Genomic DNA, 22,400 nt, shown 5'->3' with positions numbered 1-22,400 from the left:
TCCACAGCTGTGCCTAGCTTCAAGGTGGACCCAACAAGGATGTAAAGGACCAGTCATCACCCTGTTGTTCGTATGAAAATCTCTCCCTCAGTCATCATTTCCTCCAGAGTATCCGAGTGCCCCCTCTGCTCTACTCCAGCTCTGTTCTGAGAGAATATTTGGTCCTTGGCTCCATCTCATAGAATTCAGAGTCACTGAGTAAGTGTGGTTTTGCTATCTAGCTTATGCTGTGGTGGCTCTTCATAACTAATTTTGCTACTGTTATGAATCATAATGTAAATACCTGTGTTTTCCAATGGTCTTACGTGACCCCTGTGAAAGGGTTCAAACCCCCCCCCCAAGGCATCATGACCCACGAGTAGAGAGGCACTGTATTAGAGCAATGCAAGCAATGAAGAGCAATGCTGTTAAACCCTTCTAGAGTCTGAGCACCCGGGACAGAAGGCAGCATGGAAACCGCCCACCTGTCCATCGAGCCATGCCCTACACAGACAACATGCAAACACTGGACAGGAGACTTGGGTCTGTAAGCAGAGGTATGCCCTGATGGGTGTGACTCACCCAGCTCCCAGACCACCCTTCTCAACCTATTCATGAGAGAATATATATATATCAGGCTTCGGAATTCACATTGTGATTATACTAAAAACTAATTCTCATGTGGACCTAAAAATGGGGGTGGAAAGGAGACTTGGAGAGGGCCAAGTGAGGCAGTCATGTCTCCCACCTTGGCAGGCCTATTCAGCATGGCTGCCAGTTACATCAGCCCTATGTGCAGGGCAATCTCTCTCTACAACAACTGCACCTCTTGAGATGGTCAAACCCATCAAACCAGGAGCTACACAAAACTTGGTTTTGTAGACTCTCTATTTTACAGATTAAAAACTCCTTTCGTCAATCTCAACTAAAGGTATTATTACTGGAAATCAGTAGCACATAGTATTTTTTTTCTTACCTATGAACATGAAGGTTTTGAAATTATTTTTTGAAAACTCTAAAATCCTATTCCCAGAAACAATCAAGTGTTTGCTAAGAACAACAAGATAATTCCTTGTAGTTTTATACTATAGAAACATAAACACAAGGTAACATTTCTCATGATCTCCTGAAAATTTACCTTCCCATGACCTTGACTATTTAAATTAAATTACTTAGAAAGTATCGGGAATTTTACCCCCCAAAAATATGTGGTTTCTATTTTTCAAATGGAGAAGTTTCTGTAACTTCCAAACATTATTTTTTATGAGGGACAATTTTAAAACCCAGCTCCAACTCAGTCCCCCTCTCCAAACGTGAATTGCTACTAACATGAAAAGATTAATATCTGAAAATTCTTCTATGAAATAAATCAGCAAACATCACTCTTCAACAAAAAAAGCATTTCCATTATGACTTCAGAGCAATGGTCTCACCTGACCAAGCTATGCATAAGTGGCACAGTTTCAGAACACTAAGACACAGCAACCCAATCAAAGCGACAACCTCATGTAAAGGAAGAAGGGGAGACAGGAGAGGAGATGAGGAGAGAAATAAGATGTGAAGAGCAAAAACTTAAAAGGAATTTTTTTTAATAGTAAAGTCATTTGCAATGAGCAACTGTATCACTTCTTCACAAATGAAGTATGTTGAATAGCCCTGATATACAAACAAAATCCAACATGAGCATTAAGTAAATTAACCCTATCAATATGCAAACAATCCCTCTAAATCTAGAAATCAGCCAAAGGACATATGGGGCGGGCACATGGGTACATTTAACACTCTCCATATTCACCGCTTTATATGTCATTCTCTGCCACGGTGACAACTGAATACTTAGTGCTCTAACTCGAGTTCCTGCTGATACTGCCACGGGAACACACATCTGTCAAATCAGTGTGGAGAGCCCAAGCATTGTTTGACTTGTGCAAAGGTAATAAAGATGGCTTCAAAAGACAAGTAAAGCTTTTCCTGAGGAATGAGGTCACTTCCTGAAGAACGTTCTAGACTTGCCTCTTCTTAGAGATCCAGACTTATCCTCCTAATCTCAAGCAACTCAACAAAATTCAGTTCAGTCCCATGAGCTGTGAAAAAAGGAGTCCACACATAGCTCTTTTCACTGCAAGTAAACCCATGACTGTTCCTAATATAACAAAGACTACAGTGAGCCTTAGAGTCGACATGAGCAGCAAAGGGAAACAAGAGTATGTAGGTCAAAAGTAAATCAATCTCACTGATGGGGTCTTAAGCGGATTAGGGGAAAAGTTAGATGTGAGCACTTGGGAAGCAAGAATAGGGGGATGAAGTCTGCAGGCAGACTTGTCATCATGGAAAGTCAGGCTGTGGAGAAGCTAAGGAAGGAGGAAAAACAGGATGGGTGGTTTGGCTGCCCACAACAAGGGAGCCTCGGGAACCTAAAATATATGATATCTCATCTCCAGGCAAGACACCACTCCTCCCCAGGGAAGGGGCTACCAGGAGTTGTTGGGAGACAGAAGCATCAGATGAACAGATCAGGTTTTTGTTGTTGTTTTTTTTAAAAACAGGGTCTCATGTAGGGCACCCTGGCCTTGAGTGCCTGATCCTAAAGTGCTGGAATTAATAACATATACACTACTACACCCTGTTTATGTGTTGCTGGGAATCAAACCCAGGACACATGCATGCCAGGCAAGCACTCTACCAATAGGCTATAGCCCCAGCCATGAAATGATCTGTCATTTCTAAGTTACCTTTTGAAGCTGATTGGATGATGGTATAGGACTAAATCAAGGTGGAACTTTTCCTTTTAAATCTCACTAGTCTATAGAGTTCTTTCTAAAGACCACAGACATAAAGATACAGAGTGTGGTCCTGAAGCAGAACCAAGAGGACTCCACAACTGAACAAGCAGGTGCCATCACTCCACACACACTACCACTGTCTGCACACAGCTACTAGCCCACGTCTCCATGCACATCTTCCCAAGATGACCCGAGCAGCTGCAGGGGTCTTGTGATTTTTCTCCTCTATATTTTATTTTCACTGATTTTTTTAAGACAAAAAATTAATGTGTGTTATAATTTCACTAGCTAACTTGATGAGATCCAGATCACCTGGCAGGTTAAGAAGCCTGAGGGGAATTATCTTGATAAGAGCCATTAAAGAGTAAAGAGGGACCTGCTCTTGTGGGTGGCACCCTTCCCGGTATAGGATCTTAAACTGTGTGTGTGTGTGTGAGTGTGTGTGTGTGTGTGTGTGTGTGTGAGAGAGAGAGAGAGAGAGAGAGAGAGAGAGAGAGAGAAGAAAGTGAGCTGAGCCCAGGCCTTGGACACAATGTGACCAGCTGCTTTAAGCTTCTATTACCTTGACTTACCCTCTATGATGAACTGTACCCTCAACTGTGACCCAAAACATGAGCCCTTCCCTCCTTAAGCTGCTTGTCAGGGTTTTTTGTTTTTGGTTTTGGGTTTTTTTTTCCTAGTTATAATACAAGCTGTCTTGGTTAGTTTTCTCCTAGGTACTGTAACAAAGAGTGTGAAAGAAGTCAGGCATACAGTCCTTTCTCAGGGGAAGCTGACAAGTATGGCTTCCTTACATGTCTATAGCTTTGGAAATGAGGAGTTAAGATGCTGGTACTCAGGAAATGGGGAAGGGGCGAGCAGGGGATATTGGTACTCAGCTCACTTTCTCCTTTTCTACTTTTTCTTCATTCATTCTTGGTCTTTAGCACATAAGATAGTGGTCCTGGTAGGTCTCCCCTCCTTCATTAATCCTATCTAGAAACATAGACACTTAAGGTGTGTGCCACCCTTGACTTTTAAATGCAGTCAAGCCGATAATGAAGATGAACCATCTATCACAGGGCAGCCCAGGCCATCTGCAAATTGTGCTCTCCTTGGCCCAGCCTTGGGCCTCAGTTTCTTGAGGGAGGAATTTTTTTTTTTTTTTTCTTTAAACAAAGCAAAGAAGATGACTCCTTCAACCAAGCCAGGTATTGTACATCTGCTGGAAGATTCACTTTCTGACTCAGCTGCCTTCCCTAGGTTTCCTGTGTCTGCAAACTGCCACCATGACTTTTTTCATCAGGTTAAGCCTAACAATCTCTCAAATCTCAGCTTAAATGTTCATCAGATTGCAACCCATTATCCTCTCCAGTTTAATAATGCCCTGAACTTCAAATTCTCTCAACACATCCATTAACCACACATTTAGACCCATGTTTAATATGGACTCCCCAAGGAGACCACTGCCCAGGGGCAGGGATTATGACTTGCTAGCTACTGCCAAGCAGTAGGACTCTATTACCTACTGCATTCATTTTGAATAAAGCCACAAAGGGCCTTCATGTTCTCCACTAGGAAGACAGCCATGCCATTAAGTGATAAAGGGAATGCTGGAATACTGGTTCCTTGGATAAAGTCAAATTCTATCTGGGGAATGTTTGAAGAAATAGTTGGGAGTCTGGGCTATATATAAGAGGGAGCTATCAAACATCAAATGATCAGAAAACTAAGTGACCCACCAATGCAGAAGGGGTAAGAAAAGAAGCAGGCAGGAAGCTGATTAGAGAATATCTCTGCTGTCAGGAAGGAAACAAAGGGTTGGTATTCCTAATAATAAAGGAGCTTATAAAGCAAAAACACTAGAAACCCAAAGAAAGGAGGGCTAGGGGAATGGGCAGTTAAGAGGCAGAAATACAAATGCAACTTTACCGTGTAATAATCAGTCTCATTCAAATACCGTGTAATAATCAATCTCATTCAAATCGAGGGTGGAAATTAACTTAGTAAAACCCCCAAAGGTTTAAAAACGTATTTCATGACATAGCTGCATATACACAAACAGGCACCTACCGAGGAAAACACTAACTCTAACTCTCAGGCTGTATCTGTAAATATCTAACAAAACTGCACATTCACTTGGCTTCTGACTGTACAAATCCACTTCTAAGCAGTTGCCTGAAGTGTGAAACAATAAAATTAGAAGCAGCACGTGTATATTCACCACAGTATACTTTATATCAGCAAAAGATTAGGAACAACCCAAATTCTGATACACTCAGTGAGGTGTTCTGTGGCTGTCAGAAAGAAAAATAACTGAGAAGGAATGATTTTCAGAACACATCAAAAGAAGGCATATACTACAATTTATATTAAAAAGAGAGATAAGAGCATAGCCGGTTTATATTTATTTCATTTTATTTATTTTGTGACAGGGGCCAGAAGTGGGCTTTGGATTCCCTGGAGCTGGAGTTACAGGTTGGGGGCTGTCACAGAAACTGGGAACTGAACTGTAATCTCCTGAAAGAACAGCAAATACTCTTTAACTGCTCAGCCATCTCTCCAGGCCCACCTGTTTATACTTAAATCAACAGACATTTTCGAATGATTTCTTACTAGAGGGAAAAAATAGGGGTAACTCCTTTCCATATACCTTGTTTTGTGAATTTTGTCTTTGGAAACTACCACAGATGACTGTAAAATAACATTACATCTTATAAGTTATTATGTTTCAAAGTGAGTATAGCCAGTTGTTGGCTTAACCACACAGAGGAGGATTATTATGGTATGTCTGAGAGGCATGCCAAGGGCCCCCACCTTCTGGTATTCACACCCATACACAATCCCTCCTCTTTAGAATGGAGCGGGTTTGGAGACTTTCCTGTGAAAACAGAATGCAGAAGAATGCCAGGGTTACAGTAAAGCAACATATCCGCAACAAAAAAGCAACAGCTCAGTTCCTGCACTCGGTTTTGTTTTATTAATGAGAGATTTGAGTATAATGTATCCATTTGGCCTTTAAGAGAGAGAGAGAGAGAGAGAGAGAGAGAGAGAGAGAGAGAGACGGCCTGGTCTAAGTGCTGGTTCCAGGACAGCCAGGGCTATGCAGAGAAAGCTGGTCTCAAAAAAAAAAAAAAAAACTAACTAACTAAAACAAAAATGATGTTCTGATGCATGCCACACATAAATGACCTTGATTACATTATGCTGAGTGAAATAAGTGACCCACAGGAGAAGAAATGCTGGTAAGACTCCACATATGAGGTAGTCAGACCCTGATGTTTTATACAGGGCAGGGTATGGGTGAGTGGAGAGTTACATTGAATGGATACTGTGAATCCACTCAATCCAATCAGCTCAACTGTGGAACATGAAAATGTTCTACAGACAGAAGAGGGTGATGAGTGAGCAACAGCAAAAATGTGCTTTGTGCCATCAAATTGTACACTTAAATATTGTCAAGGTGGATAATGACTGTGCCATGAAGAGCGCATGCCTGGCACATGAAATTCGAGGTTTAATTCCCAGCACTAAAGGAAAAGAAATGAAATTCTGACCAACATCCAGAAAGGACTTAAATACTGCCAAGGGTGAGCTGGAATACACCACAGAAGGCACTGTGCCCCCACCAGTTGAAATGACTGTGACCCCAGAAAATATCATGGCAGTTTATGAGAAGCTCAGCTGCACCCCAAAGAAACAGAGTGCCACCAACCGTGAGATAATGATGCTCCCTGTGGTGTAAGCTGGGAGGTTCGGGAGAATCAGTCACATAGCAATAGATAATTAGTGCACACAGTACATTTGCTAAGCATTCTTAGGGGCGTATGCCCTGCATCCAGAAACAATGTACCAATTCCAGTCTGGGGTCATGTGAGAGGAAATACATAAAGCATATAATGTCTATGAAAGGCATGCAAAAGAATTCAGGGCAACTGATTCCATATCAGCTGGAGAATGGTGGCATTCACACAATGAAACAGTCAACATGGATAAAAGAACTGCCCATTTCCCACAACTGCAGGGAATCTCAGACACTTCACACAGTGGGGGGACTTCATAGACACCTGTATTGTTTGTTTCAATAGGGTTTTATTTAGTTGGTTGATTAGTTTGGGTTGATTTGTTGTTGTTGTTGTTGTGTTGTTTTGTTTTGTTTGTTTTAAGACAAGGGTCTCACTATGTAGCTCTGGCTGGCTGTCCTGGAACTCACTATAGATCAGCATGATCTCCAACTCAAAGATCCAACTGCCTCTACTTCCTAAGTACTGAGATTAAAGGTGTATCTGTCTAGTTTGCTTGTTGAGATAGGGTCTTGCTATACAGGCCTGGTTGGCCTCAAACCCACAGCAACCCTCCTGCCTCAGCTTCCCAAATGTAATGACATGATTCACCATGTCCAGAGTCACAGATAAATTATTAAAAAAAAAAAAAAAAAGAGCCAGAAAAGACTCTATATTATTGTTGAGAATCTTGTATGAGAGTAATTATTTAATGTTCTAGTGATATTATTTGTGGTGCCATAAAGAACCAGATTTGCAGCTGAAAGAAATTAGTATAAAATGAAGAAATAAATAAATAAATTAGGATGCTAAAACTAAACTGAAAGAACCAATTTGTATGAGAATCCCTAGAACCTGGATGGTAATCTTAAAATTCCACTGTACAAAAAAACAAAACAGGATTCCTTGGAGGGGCCACTGACACCAGGATTAGGGAGAAAATGTCACCCCAGGCAGCAAAGGAGCTACTTTGCTGGGTAACAAATACATGCTCCATCTAATAGTTCAAGAGCCTCCAAAACAAGGTGTCAACAACCAATTTTGTAAATAAAGTTTTATTAGAACACAGCTGTGTCCATTTGTTTACATTGACTGCTTGCTTTCCCTTTATTTTAACAGCTGTATAAGCCATAAGCAGAGGAAAGACAAAAGTCTTCAAATACAAAACAACCGTAGAGGGGAAAAAAAATCTGTCAACCCCTGACCTGATTGCCACTGGGGTACAATGCTTTATGAGAGGGAGACTAGGGAAGGTGTGAACACTTGGTGTGGTTTGAATGGGGATGGCCCCTATAGATTCATATGTTTGAATGCTTGGCTCATAAGAACTGACACTACTAAGAGGTGTGGCCTTGTTGGAGGTAGTGTGTCATGATGGAGGTAGACTTTGAGGTCTCAGATGCTGAAGCCAGGGCTGGTGGGATTGTCTCTTCCTGCTGCCTGTGAATCCAGATATAGAACTCTCAGCTCCTTTTCCAACACACCACCATGCTTTCCCACCAAACCCCCAAAACTGAAAGCCAGCCCCAATTAAATGTTTTCTCTTGGTATCTCTTCACAGCAACAGAAACCCTAAAACTAAAACAGCTCTTGAACTAAAATGAAGACATTGATTTCAATACCACAGGAAGGAAACAGTCCCAAGTCCCAAGCAAAGATGAGGAAGAAGTCAGAAGTGAAGGGAGTAAGGAGGGTACAGAACTTGGGGCTCAATCCTAGGGCAATAATGCTAGCTGATTGCTTTCAGCTGCTCCTAGCCTTCTTCAAAATACACCCATATTTTTTTTAAAGGCTCTAGAACTGGATTCACTGATTAAGATCTACTGAACCTAAAAAAAACAACTGAGGAGAAAAGAATGGAGAGCAGGCAGGTCCAGGAAATGTAAGCACCACGAATACATTAGAGGAGAGCAGAGAGAAAGAACATCTGGGCAAACAAGGAGAGTCCTGGGGGTCAGCAGAAGAGAAGACTGCAGGAAGGAAGAGAAATGAAAAGTATTCTCATAGAAGGCATCTTAATTCCTGTCTCATAACTCACTAATAGGCCAAAACCATCTCACCAGATGGGAGATGGAAGAAAACATATCCTCAGTTAAAAAAAAAAAGTATAAAACAAAAATTCTTTCAATTAGTTCATTGAAGTAACAAGGTATTACACAAACTCTTTTTACAAATAAAGCCACAAATCATTTCATTGACTCATTGTATGTATGAGAAAACTGACATCTAAGACTAAATTAGTTCGTGCTCTTTAACAGCCCTATGTAGTTGAAGTTAAGAAATAGAGTTGAACCACATGAACCCTTTCTTCCCTCTACTGCTGAGGCCTCATCTATAGCCAGGCTTCCTGTCTGGTGACTTCTCTATTATGCTAATAGTCACTACAATTTTTCATTCATAAATAGCAAGACTTTGGTAAATGTGTTAACTACCTCAAAGGGGACCTACTTCAGACCAGCTCATTTTTAAGGTCTCCCGTTTCAGCAATGTGTTCTGCTTTTAATGTTCCTCCTCGGTCCTTTCTGCCCAAAGACGTGCTTTGAGTACATCTGACACGTGAAAAGGCACACGCAGGGCCATGCACTAAAAAGAGCTGATGTCACACCTCTCTAATAATGTCCATGAGTGTTTCTGCATGACTTCCAATCACCAGGACTGGTGTGTCGGACCATTATTCTAGACTGTCGGAGGGATCACAGGGAGTCTCCCCTAGGAGATTAATAAAGTATTTTTAAAGTCTGGGGTGTCCAGAGTCAACTGACTTGTATAGCAACCGAGGGGTCAAGACCTGCCCAGTAAGTTGGGGACCCCGGTGGGACAACAGCAGAAAGGGGAAGCACCATTGTGCCCTCGATCTTTCCCTACTTCACAGCCACTCCCGGCTGCCATGCTTTTCTGTCATCATGCTCCATGCCCATGGAGCCATCTTCACAGCACGACCCCTCTAAAACCATGAGCCCAAAGGAATCTCTCCTCAAGTATTTTGTCTTTGCAATGAAAAATGACCAGTGTAATAATGTTATATGTATTATTCACTCATATCAGGCATTACATTTTAGCAGTAAGACAGCACAGAAAAACTACTTTAGATGTGATTCACAAAAAATAACTCTGACTTACATGTAAAAACAGAGCCTAGGAAGAGGCTAGGAAAGGCAGTCCACAGAGCAACCATCACACGGTTCTGTTATCCTTTAAAAGGGGCAGGCCCTAGCCTGACAGCACGAGCTTCATCCATAAGACCCACGTGACAGAGGGATCCAACCAACTCCCACAAGCTCCACATGCTCGCATGTACCCAGCCATATACATACTCGCAAAATAAACAAACTTCAATTCTTTTTTTTTTTTTTTAAGTACACATCCTTACCACTTAGAAATGGACGTTGAGGCACAGAGTTTGTAGAAAAGACACCAAATTTGGAAAGGATCCATCTAGAAGCTTTGTCAACCTGGAGCTTGTACTTTACAGGCACTGAAGTGGGCACGCTGGGAAAAAGCAGCAGCGATTCTCCATGGGTGAAGCAGAGTGCGGAATGTCGGAGGCTGGAAGACAGAAAGGCAGAGTGGCTTAGTCCTAACATCAGGGCTAAAACAAAGTTCACAGTAGCTGTCACGTGATGTGCTACTAATAAAGTATTACAATTGACAACTTGGTCAAAAACTTGCTTTTGAAACATAAATAAGTACATACATAAATAAGCTGGGCAATGGTGGTGCACTAGCTGGGTGGGTGGTGGTAAAAGAAAAAAGTATCTCAAGGCCAGGTAACGGCAGCAGAATATGCACCTTTAATCCCAGCACTCCAGAGGCAATGGCAAGCAGCTAGCTCACTGTGAATTCAAAGTCAGTCTAGTACCCACAGCCAGTTGCAGGCCAGTAAGGAAGGGCCTGTCTCAAAAACAAAAAGGCATTTCAACTCTCTGTATGGAGATGCAGGACAATGCCAATTAACCTTCCCCGGCTCTAACTTAAAATATTTCTTTTCCACTGCTACCATCTTTCTCAAGTATGTTACAATCTTAAAGGAAATGCCAGTCATAGTTACTTATTTCTTGAGGAAACAGGGTCATTTTGGCTTTAGGACACAGCACCTGGGAACTTGGGACAGTGATCTGGGAGCTACCTTCCTTCCTACACAGGGACCCTTAGGGCACAGGTGCTCTACGATGCTGGGGGTGGTGTCGGTACATGCTCAGTAAGGCCTGCAATTAACCAGTGACTTCGGAAATACCATCCTCCACATACAACTACACAGGCAGAGTGACAGCTGGATATCAAGACTAGTGTGGAGTCACTTATAAAAGTTAAACAGAAAAAAAGGATTTTTTTTAATTGCCTATGTTTCCCACACAGATGCGAAATAGAGATGCACTGTGAACAGCCATGAGAAGACCACTCGGCTACATTAAATAAGCAAGCTACAGAACACTATGTTATATTCTGTATTTAAGAAAGTAGCACGCTCAGCCGGGTGTGGTAGCACATGCCTGTAATTCTAGTACATCGGGGGTGGAGGCAGGAGGATCATGAGTTCTACACAATGCATTAAAAACCAGCTTAGGCTGCAAGAGACCTTGTCTCAAATGGAGTTGGTGATCTCAAAGGCACTCAAAGTGACATGAAAAGTGGGTCAAATAATTACCTAAAGAGAACTAAAGAGGACAGTAAGGAAATAAGGATGGGAGAGTTAAGGGTTCCATTTTATCTTGTGACTTTTGAAACATGTGAGTTTCAAACAAAATTAAACTCAAAACAAGTTCCCTAAATAAGCTGATTCCTCCAGTTTCCAAAAGTTACGTACCCCAGGGTCACTTTTCTGAGGGGAAAAAAAAAAAAAAAAATCAATGGCTACTTCTTTCCTTGTCCCTCGGGAGGACTCAGGAATCCAACACACCCCGAGGACCGACTGGATACTAGCATTGCGTACATCCGAGAGTTTGACTGCAAACTCCACTCCGGGCACCTGGAAGCTCTACTGAGAAGGCCCAGGAGGGTACCAAGACACACCATGAGACTGACAACCGGCATGTCAGCATATGAAAGAGTGCTCTAGAATGCTCACAGCGCGCGCTGACCTGACTTGGGAACTCTAACACCTACAAAATTCTACATGCAGCAGCTGCTTATGTTATTTCCAAAAAAAAAAAAAAAAAAAAAAAAAGGCAAGAAGTGTAAACATCTGAAGTAGAAAAACTAAATAAATAAATGGTGGCTTCCTTGGAAGATTGGCCATACATTATACTTAACCTAGAGCTTGTAGCTAGACATGATGGATTCGCCACAAGTTCTTTCTTGGGGCTTGTTCCTTTTATTAGTTCTTTGAGGATTTTGTACAGTGTGCTTTGATTCATATTCATCTCCCTCCTAACTCTTCCCAGATTCGCCCCCACTTCCTCATCCACCCACCTTTGTATCCTTTCTGTTTTGTTGTTTAAAACTCATCAAGAACAATTAGCGCTGCCCAAATACCCTTCAATGTGTGCCTTTCACTGGGGTGTGGTCGACCTTCCAGGGGCTCCACTCTCAAGAGAAAACTGTCTCCCCTCTCCCAGAACATAACTGCTGCCCACATCTCTATGGCTCAGGGTGGGATTTCAGTCCCAACTCATCCCTGCATGGTGGGATTTTGGTCTGTTTGGGGCTTGCACGGATCTTGTATATGCTGTCACAATTACTACGAGTTTGTATGCGCAGCTGCCCTGCTGTGTCCTGAAGACACTGCTTCCTTGTAGTCATCCTCTGCCTCGGCTTCGTACACTCTCCGATGCTCTTTCACAATGACTCCCCGAGCCCTGGGAGGAGAGTTCAGTATATCTCTTCCCTTAGGGCTAAGCATTCTGCATTCTGGTGCTTTCAGAACCTTAGCAAATTGTGGGTCTCTGTGTTAATCACCATCTCCTGCAACTAGATGCTTCTCTGTTTTTACTCTGCCCCTGAAATACTCTGATATAGTATAAAACTTCAAAAAATAAAAAACCCAAACATTTAAAAAAAAAAAAAAAGGAGACTGAAAGAGGCATTCAAAATAATTTCAAAAATAATGTGCAGAAGTGTTACTAAACAAAAAAGAAAGCAAAACTTTAAAACTGGCTTATTCACAAATGCACACAGTGCTGGTATACAGTAGACACTTGGTATATGTTGAATTGCTACCAGTAGCAAGTGTTCTTCTGAGGGACATCATGGATACACACTGCCAAACTGAATTTAAAATAAGGAGGGGAAATACTGTTACAGTAGTTTTAAATGTGATGTTTGTCTTACACTTTTCTGCAAACAATTGTCATAATGATGATCAGAAAAGCCACTTTTAAAAGTAAAATCTCCAGGGGAAGGTATTAGGATGAATGTATGTGTCCTATCCCCAAATTTACATTCTAACAAATTAACATCAGTAGGGGAGGGAGGACTTTAAGGGGGAAATCAGGGCATGAAGGAGGGGTCCCTGGAATGGGAATGCTACTGTTCCTAAAGGCACAGGAGAGCTTGCTTCCTGTATCTACCAAACTAGGAAGTGGGCTCTCACCAGACACCAGATCTGCCTTGACCATAGAGTTCTCCACCCCAGGATGGTAAGAAATGGATTTGACTCCACAGTATTCCACTTACACATTCCAAACTGACTAAGGCTGATGGCACTGAGCAACAAGAGCATGGCTAAAATCCTCACACACCACTAATAGGAACAAAAAGTCAAAAAGCAACTGCAAAAAAAACTTATGTGATCCTCAAAGGATAAACATTGCCCAGAAATTCCACTCTTAAGTATATAAACACAAAATGAAAATATACACCTCCCATAAAAATACAAGCTCATCGTACCATTTTATACAATTGCCAACTGGTAGAAATAATCCAGATGTTACCTACCAATAAAGCAAAACTAGGGTGTGTGTACCTGCTGGAGTATTACACTACCACAGAAAGAAGTAATGTACTGACATGCATTACACAATGGGTGATCTGTAAAATACACTAATTGAAACAAGCTGATATCCAGGAACAGACAAATCTACACACAGAGAATGCAGATGAACCAGTGCTTAGGAACAGAAGAAAAAAGGAGGAACGATGAAAACATAGCAATTGACTGTGGAGATGTCTGTTCAAATCTGTGAATTCACATTAGCCACAAGTTGTATACTTTGAGTATGGATTCTATCTCAATAAAACTGTTTCTTCTTTCTTAAAAAAAAAAATACCTACACTCAAACTCATTTATCAATAACCCAGTATCTGCTACATCATTTGTTACCTTGCTCCTTTGTAGAATGGGCAAGCCTTGGGGCTAAGCATAACAAGACACTCCTGCCATAAATTTCAGCATCCACAGAGGCTATCAGAGTCAGAAGGTCCAATCTCATTCTTCTCTTAACAGAGCTACATGCCAGCCAGGAAGAAACTTTGTTCTATAATCTACTAAGGTCTGTTGTATTTACTATTACTATTACTATTACTATTACTATTACTATTACTATTACTATTACTACATAGTCAAGTATTACATCAAGGATGAGTGTGAAAAGAAAATGTTTTGTCTTTAAAAACGAACTTTCATAATCTAAGGGAAACAACTCTAAAAGACATTGCACAGGGCTGGGTGGTGGTGGCACACGCCTTTAATCCCAGGACTCAGGAGGCAGAGGCAGGTTGATCTCTGTGAGTTCAAGGCCAGCCTGGTATACAAGAGCTGGTTCCAGAACAGGCTCCAAAGCCACAGAGAAACCCTGTCTCAAAAACCAAAAAAAAAAAAAAAAAAAAAAAAAAAAACACTGCACAGAAAATGCTGTGACTTTATTTCAAAAGATTAGCAACTTTAAAATATTTATTTAGACATAAAAATGCTTAAAGTATGTACTTTCCATCTTATTTCAAACAAGTTGTATGTGTGTCTGTGTCTGTGTGTGTGTGCACGAGCATGCACATGTGTATGAGTGCATATGTATGTGTCTGTGTGTTCACCTGTGCTAGCTTTTACATGTGCAAGTAAAAGTCCTGAAGGTCTCCCTTGATCTCTCTGTAAATCATCCTCTGACACAGGTTTCAATGGTCAGTTCTGCCTGCAGCTCTCTGGAAGAGTACCTGCCTTCGCCTCCCAAGTCCTGGAATTACAGGTGGCCCACACCTTCTACTTCAAAATCAGTGCTGAGATCCACACTGTGGCCCTAGTTTGCTTGGCAAGCATTTTAACCCCGAGCCATCTCCCCTGCTCCTTAAGTAAGTTTTCAGTTAAATAATCAACTGCCAGTATATTAGACCACAAACATTGTACTAGAAAGCCTCTGAAGTTATAGGAGGTGGGGGAGTGTTGTCTGTTTCATGTTGCTTTAAAGATAGAAAGTTGTGTGCCCTGGGTAGGCCTCAACTTCATTATGTATGTAGCGGAGATTGGTCTTAGACCCCTAAACCCTCCTGTTTTCATCTTCAAAGTGCTGAAATCATCACTATGCCTAGCTTTGTAAATTATTTTTCAAGGGGACTAACACAGGACTAGACACGATGGCTCAGCAGTTGCCCACTCTTGCAGAAGAAGTCCAATTTCCAGCAGCCACATGACAGCTAACAACTGTCTGTTGTTAGCTGTCTCTTCTGGCCTCACTGGTAATTCACATACATGGTGCACAGACACATAAGAAGGCAAAGCACCCATATGCATAAACCAAAAGTAAATAAATGTTGCTTTAAATGGACTAACGCATATTACTAAAGAGTGCCTGACTCTGCTGAGTATCCTCTGAAGACACCTGGCTTGTCAAATCTCCACACCCCCTGAACCCCATCATCTCAACGATACTCCATCTCCTCAACCATGCACAGTCAACTCAGACCACTCTAGTCCCCTCTTCCCAGGCACTTCACCCCCCCCCCAACCCAGATATTACACCTCTAATCCTTCTTTTTTAAAGCTCAACTGCATGTCACCTGTGTATTCAGGTGACAGTTATGTTAAAAAAAAAAAAAAAGAAAGAAAAGAAAAAGAAGCCTGCAGAACTGGAAAATCTTCCTCACTCACACTGATGTACAAACTCCAGAGACCTCTTCTTCTCCTAGGACCACACATCTCCCCCTCCCCCTTTTTAAAAAGATTATTCTTTCACTATAATTTTGTTGTTCTTGAGGAAGATGCTCTCTCCCTCCGTCATATAGGTTCCAAGGTTGTAACCCAGGCGGATCATCAGGCTCGGTGATGGAAAGTACCTTTACCTGCTGAGCTTCAAAAGCATGCCTTTCTTGTGACTCAAGCAACTCTGTCATGAGCTGTGGCTCCCAATGTCCGCACTTCTAAAATAGACGACACTCTTCCACTTGACCAAAGTAGAAGGCTGTGTGGTAATCCTACTGGCTCTCTATCCTCCCTTCTTTAGGGACCTTACTGTAGCTCACACATTGCTTCCTAAGGCCAAGTTCAGCCATGGATGCCTACCAGACAGTAGGGGACCACACTGCCCTGGGAGTCAAGACCACCAACCTATCTCCCTAATGTACTCTAGACTCAGCTTCATACAAATACATCCCCCGCAGTCCTACACCCACATCTGCCAGCCCCTTTCTGCTATCTGGAATGTCCTGCCTTTGTGTCTGTGAATTGAAACACTTCTAAAAATGTTTCTAAAGTAGAAAGTCACTTACCCACTCAAGAGCCTTAGGCTTCCCAACTGCAAAATGAGAACAATGCTTTCAAGGGCTGTTTCATAAAGATTCGAAAGGACTGTAAAGTATCCTGAGCATTGTTCAGTGTAAACTTAGAACAATAGCTGGCAGGTGTCACTCAACAGTTCTGTGTTGTGGTTCCATGAACACAATGAGAACCCAAGAAATATTTTCTCAATCGGCAGAACAATAGAAAATGCCTTTTCCAGCCACATTGCACTCTTTGCTCTCCAAAGAGCAGTCTGCGGCTTGACACCTCTGAAAAGGAAAGAGAATTTCCAACGGAGCTTTCATTTTATGGGAATCTCACAGGCACACAATGTCAGAACAGAGACCCACTACCTGATGGGTCTTGATTCACTAATAGATTCACTAATAATAAAGACAAGAAAGGGGGGCAGGAAATAAAGTCATTTCACCGTGTGTGTGTGTGTGTGTGTGTGTGTGTGTGTGTGTGTGTGTGTGTGTGCCCTTTGCCATCGTATCTTTTTCAGTGCACACAGGGTATTCACACTACTGTCCAGCCACTACCATCATCTGACTCCAAAACCTGCTTCATCTTGCAAAACTCAGCACCCATGACACAGCGACGCCTCATTACCCTGCCCTGACCTCTTACAGCCACCCACACACTTGCTATCCCAATGAAATGATGACTTGAGGGAGGTATCTCATATAACTGCAATCACAGCTACCTGCCTTCTGGGGGCCTGGCTTATTTCACCAAGCACAATGTCTTTGAGGTTTATTCGTGCTATTTTGTTTTTCAACGAGATCTCCAAGACCACTCAAGGACAGGGCTGAAGTACACTGTAACTGACGTATATTATTGGCACTGCCCTGAAGAGCTGGATGACTCAGACAAAAGAGGGGGGCACATCTCTCACTTGACTGGGCACCATGCCAGGTACTCTGGTAGGTATGTTTCCCACACATCTTAATTAAGCCCACACAACTCTAAGGAGGCAGTTAGTATGGCAATCAACAACTAGAAAAGGGGTTCTGAAGAACTCTCAATGATGTGAACCGGGACACTATTTCACATCCTTTTCCACTTTGTTTTTGTCATAGAACTTTTATCACTAGCTGACACAAGCTTGTTTATATGCATGTATTCAATTCCTTAACTGCCTGTATCGAAAGCCATTGTTACTTTAACCCACTCAGGGTGGGCAGAGTAGAGATTAGGGGAGGACAAGGAAGCAGAAACTGAGTGACATCAGCAGGGGAATGTGTCATGTATGCCAGTTACACAACTTTGAATACGTGTATCACGACACCATTCAGAGGGTCACAACTATATAAAAAACCGTTAGCTACATCGCTTGCAACCCAAACATGGTCTCTGACCCTTCTGAAACTCTCGTCCAGGAATATTTTTCTTACATGTCAGAAAGCAGAAGGTATCATTATTGCCAGAAATATTTAGGATTTGTTCCTTGCTACAAAATCAGAGACCATACAACACAGAGATGGGAGATAAAACCCTAATCCAGAAAGCCAGTCTTTCAGAAAAGCAAACACTAACCTATCACATTCTTAGTTTTCTAAGGATTTGTTTGCTTCCAGGTGTTTTGTTTTGTTTTGAGACAGAATATCTCGGTGTAGTCCTTGAACTCACTATGTAGACTAGGCTGGCCTTGAACTCACAAAGATCCTGCCTCTGCCTCCCAAGTGCTGGGATTAAAGGCGTGAGCCACCACCACCCAACCTGAATTATTTTTAAACAAACTACCTGAAGATTCTCTTTTTTAACTCAAGGTGGCAGATGCAGATAACCCTGTATATATACACCTCAAGAACATTTCTTGCATTGTTAGACTTTGAATCTGAAATAGCTCCTAGGAGTTCAAGTTTTGGACTCTTGTAATCCAGTAGGTGATGTTATTTGGGGGCTTTGTGGGGTCATTAGGAGATGAAGCCTAACTTGGAGAGACAAGTGGGTCTCAGGAGTTCTCTTATTCATGGTCCACTGTGATCCCATCAGCCCCTGCCACAGACACGAGCACCATCAAATGAGCTGTTCCTCCCTGCCTTCCCCATCATGATGGACTGCAATCGTCTGAAACTATGAATCAAAAGTCAATGTTCCTGTCACAGATTGTGGTTGCAGCAATGTAGAAGTAACTGTGTACATAATAGCTACATATATAAAAATACACACTTCTCCCTTTTCATCTAGACTGAAGGATCCAGCATTGCCCCTTTTCTCCCTTACAGTTAATTAAAGCTCTTTACTACATTCAAATGGTATTAAAAACTAAATACATACTTTGAACTTTCTTAAGATACCCTTCTTCCCAAGCTAATGATGTGAATCAACTCCAGAACACAATATGGTATGGAAAGAAACTGGGTTCTTTTAAAGGACTCCCAATAAATCTGTACTTACAAAGTCTACATGTCCCATTAAACTGTTGTTTTCCAAAAGTACTTTCTTTTGATCACAGTATGAAAAATGTTAGTCAGTTAAAAGAAGAAAAAAAAAATACTGTGTTCACAAAATAACTTTATCCTCATCCATGCAAGAAGCCAGTGGTTTCCTTTCTGGGGGAAACAATGGGCCTTGGGAAACACATTCCCTGTTAAATGACTTTGGCATCTTCCACACACAATTGGTTCGACTTCCGAATAATCACCATTTACCAGAAATGTGAAAGATAAAAATCTATCATGATACACAATGAGACTAAGCAAGCCAAAAAGAGATAGAGAAGAAAATCGCAAAGTCTCCCTGAAGGCGAGGGAAGTCAAAACTCCCAAGCCAACACAAACATCCCCCTGCTACTGTTTAAGACTGGGAACAGCAGGTTCAAGGTGACAAAACTCTTGTTTCCTCCTTCCTTCTGAAGGAGGGGTCACACCCATTAGCATGCCCACATCTTATAACACCCCCTCTGCTATGAAGGAAGCAGGGGGAAGCCCCTCAGCTACTTCGACAGCTTTGTCTCCCTTTCATAATAAAAGTTCTCCACTGTCTCTTTGTAAGATGAAAGCCCTCCAAACAGTGGTCCCTGTTTAGTACCCCATTCCCTCTTCCTTCTCACTCTCCTTCACCCATCCCACATGCACTCCAAAGGAGTCACTGTTGACAGAGCTCTCCACAGCTCATGAAACACCCAGCCTGAATCCTCAGTAGACTCAAAAGCAGCAGCTCTCTCTCCATATTTTAAAATACTTTCTTCCATTGAACTACAAAACACCACACCCTATCCTATCTTTATTTTGCCTGTTTTATGAGACAAGGGTCTTGCTAGATAGACTGTGCTGGCTTCAGAGTCCATCTGCTGCCTCAGTCTCTGGAGTTTACCTTTGCAGCCGGAACAAATTCCCAGAGAACCCATGTGTGAGCACACACCCCCTCCCTCCACCCAGGAGGCATATGACACCTCCCCAAAGAGGCCACATGAACACCCCCACCCAAATTGCCCACCATGCTCTCAATAATCTGGCATTTCATTCTATATCCAGTGTCTACACTACACTTGCCCACCCACCTGACGGAGAAGACACTCACTCCCAGGACAGCCATGTACCATCACTCCTTACTCCCAGGACTCAATAACTACTTGTTGTGATGAGACTAACTTTAAAAACTTTCAGTGTCTTGCTAACATTTTACTCAATAAAATGACTACTGAATATCAGCGATGCCCCACACTTCCACTCGGCTGTTTTTCAGTCGCACTAAGCAGCACGGAGTAACTGCAAAAGAGCTGAGCTTGTCTGAAACCTCCAATGCCTTGGTGTAGCGTTTCTTCCATGCTGAGACGCAACCCAACAGCTCCAGTAAACACTGTGTTTAAAACTGGTTCCTCTCTTCCTATGAAGTAACTCAATCAAGCTACATACAAACGAGCTCCAAAGGGAGAGATGCACTCAGAGGACAACCTAAGATAACCTTGTTTCTTGTCCCAGAGCCAGCCCCAGTGACTGTCACAAAAGAGAATATCCAAACAGCCAAACAGCTTACCTGATGGGAGATGTCATTCTGTATATGTTTCTCATACTGGTTAATGAATAAAGCACTGTTGGCCAATAGGAAAGGAAGATAGGAGGGACTAGGAGACAAGGAGGAAATAGGAAGTAGTAAGGAGGGTCAAGATGGAGAGTCTGGAGAGGATAGAACTGCCAGCCGCCTCTCCCTGGTAAGACCACATGAAAATACATAGAAATGGGCTAATAATTAAGACAGAGCTAGCGGATAAGAAACAAGTACCTGGGCCAACAGAATTGTATCTAATACAGAGTCTCTGTGTGTTAATTGGGGCTGGCGCAGTGGCAGGACAAGACTGGCGGCGGGAGGAAAAACCCTACTCATTACACTTACCAAGTAGGGAAAACACCCCACTCCCATCCTAAAGTTGAGTTTACTGGGGGGGGGGTGGTTGTTGTTGTTTTGTTTCTTACATTTATTTATTTACTGGGGGCTGGAGGCGCATGCATGCCATGGCATAGGTGTGGTGGTCAAAGAGCAAATTTTGGGATTCTGTTCTCTCCTTCCACTATGTGGTTTCCGCAGATCCAAATCAAGTCCAAAGGCTTGACAGCCAGTGAGTGCCCTTCATTAAGGTAAGAATAAGGAAAAGAATGAAGGAAGAAAGGAAAGAAAGAAGGGAGGAAGGTAAAGAGGGAGGGAGGGAGGGAGGGAGGGAGGGAGGGAGGGAGGGAGGGACAGAAAGGAAAATTCCCCCACCTTGGCCAGTTACCTGCTATGATCTGATAGCATCCTGGCAGTGTGCCCGTCTAAAATGTGCCCCCAAAGAAAACGGTCCATGATCAACCCCTCCCTCTCTCAAGTTTGTTAAGCTAAATATAGACTGCAGCAATCTTCAGCTGGTGTATATACCCCTGAGAGAGAAGGAATCCAAGCCCCGTCACAGGCAAGCAATGATACAGCTGGGGCAGTTCACCAGCCCCAGCTAATGTTTGTAAGGTACACTCTCACCATGTGCGGAGGGAGAGCTGGTAAAACAAAAAGACCAGCAAATGTTTACCTCCCATAGAAGCGGCCCTCAAAGGTGTGAAGGCAAAAACATTTGCTTTCTACGACAGCTGTTCCTTTGGGGGATGAACAGGATGGTGATTAAAAACACAAATAAGGGGGCCCGGAGAGACAGCTCAGTGGTTATGCGAGCAGACTGCTCTTCCAGAAGACCTGCCCCAGCAGACACATGGTGGCTCCCAACTCCAGTCCCAGGGGACCCAGCATCCTCTTCTGGCCTCCTCAGGCACCAGGCACATGCATGGTGCCTAGTCACCCATGCAAGCAAAACATCTAGACACATAAGATTAAAAAATAAATAAATAAATAATAAAAAAAACACAAATGAGAGCTGGGAAGTGGCTCAGGAGAGCACTTGCTATGCAGATCAAGACCTGGGGATGGTTCTTTCCATGTAAGTATGAGGGCTTGAGTTTTAGAGCCCCAGCACTTACATAAGAAACTGGGCACTGTGGTACACAGCTCTAATCCCAGTTCAGGTGAGGTAGACACAGATGGGTCCTGGAGCTCAGTGACCAGCCTGCCTAGCTAAATTGGTGAGCCCTGGGATCTGTGAGAGACCCTGTCTCAAAAAACAAGGTTGAGATCAACTGGGAAAGATACCCAGTATTGGCTTCTGACCTCCACATACTCACATATGGCTGTATATTTACATGCATGCATACATACATACACACACACACAGAGAGAGAGAGAGAGAGAGAGAGAGAGAGAGATTTGTAACACACATAAGGAGTCTCTGTAAACGGCCATTTCTTTCAGTGTTGTCATTTTCTGGGAGATGGTCTGGGGGAGGGTACTTTATTTCATTGACATAGTGGATATTTACATAATTGGATCGTGTTGGCCTGCATGTAACACCAAGGTCAACTAGTAGTCCCAAGCTGACCTACAGTAGGGAATAACTGAGAATGTCCATCTATATCAATTGTCATAAAGCCAATATTTTAGATGGAAAGGAAGTCTAGAAACGAAGTCCTGGAGCACCTAGCATGATGAAGAGTAAGAACTAGGGAAGAAGCTGAGGTCAGGCTGATAAAGATCAGAGGCAATCCTTGACAGTGTGATAGATGTCCCGGAAGCCAAGTGTTTCCAGATAATATGGCTAGGGTTCCTCAATTAGACAGCATCTACAGTCACCTAGGAGACAAGTCACCAGGCACACCTGTAACGTCTCTGATTGTGACTGTGGTAGATTAATCTTGATTAGATGGGAAA

General features: G+C 42.6%; 1 protein-coding gene across 1 annotated transcript in view; it reads right to left on the bottom strand.

Moving 5' to 3' along the window:
• Fryl (FRY like transcription coactivator) overlaps positions 1–22,400 on the bottom strand; it is a 228,747-nt gene that overhangs the window by 183,733 nt on the left and 22,614 nt on the right. The window contains exon 2 of the mRNA XM_051198380.1: positions 9,894–10,069. The gene's annotated coding sequence lies outside the window, so the exon portion shown is untranslated. The remainder of the gene's footprint in view (positions 1–9,893; positions 10,070–22,400) is intronic.

This window comes from Phodopus roborovskii, unplaced genomic scaffold, assembly GCF_943737965.1.
Source record: "Phodopus roborovskii unplaced genomic scaffold, PHOROB, whole genome shotgun sequence".
Taxonomy (NCBI): Eukaryota; Metazoa; Chordata; class Mammalia; order Rodentia; family Cricetidae; genus Phodopus; species Phodopus roborovskii.
The sequence above is the reverse complement of the archived record's forward strand: the minus strand, read 5'-3'. Positions and strand labels throughout refer to the sequence as shown.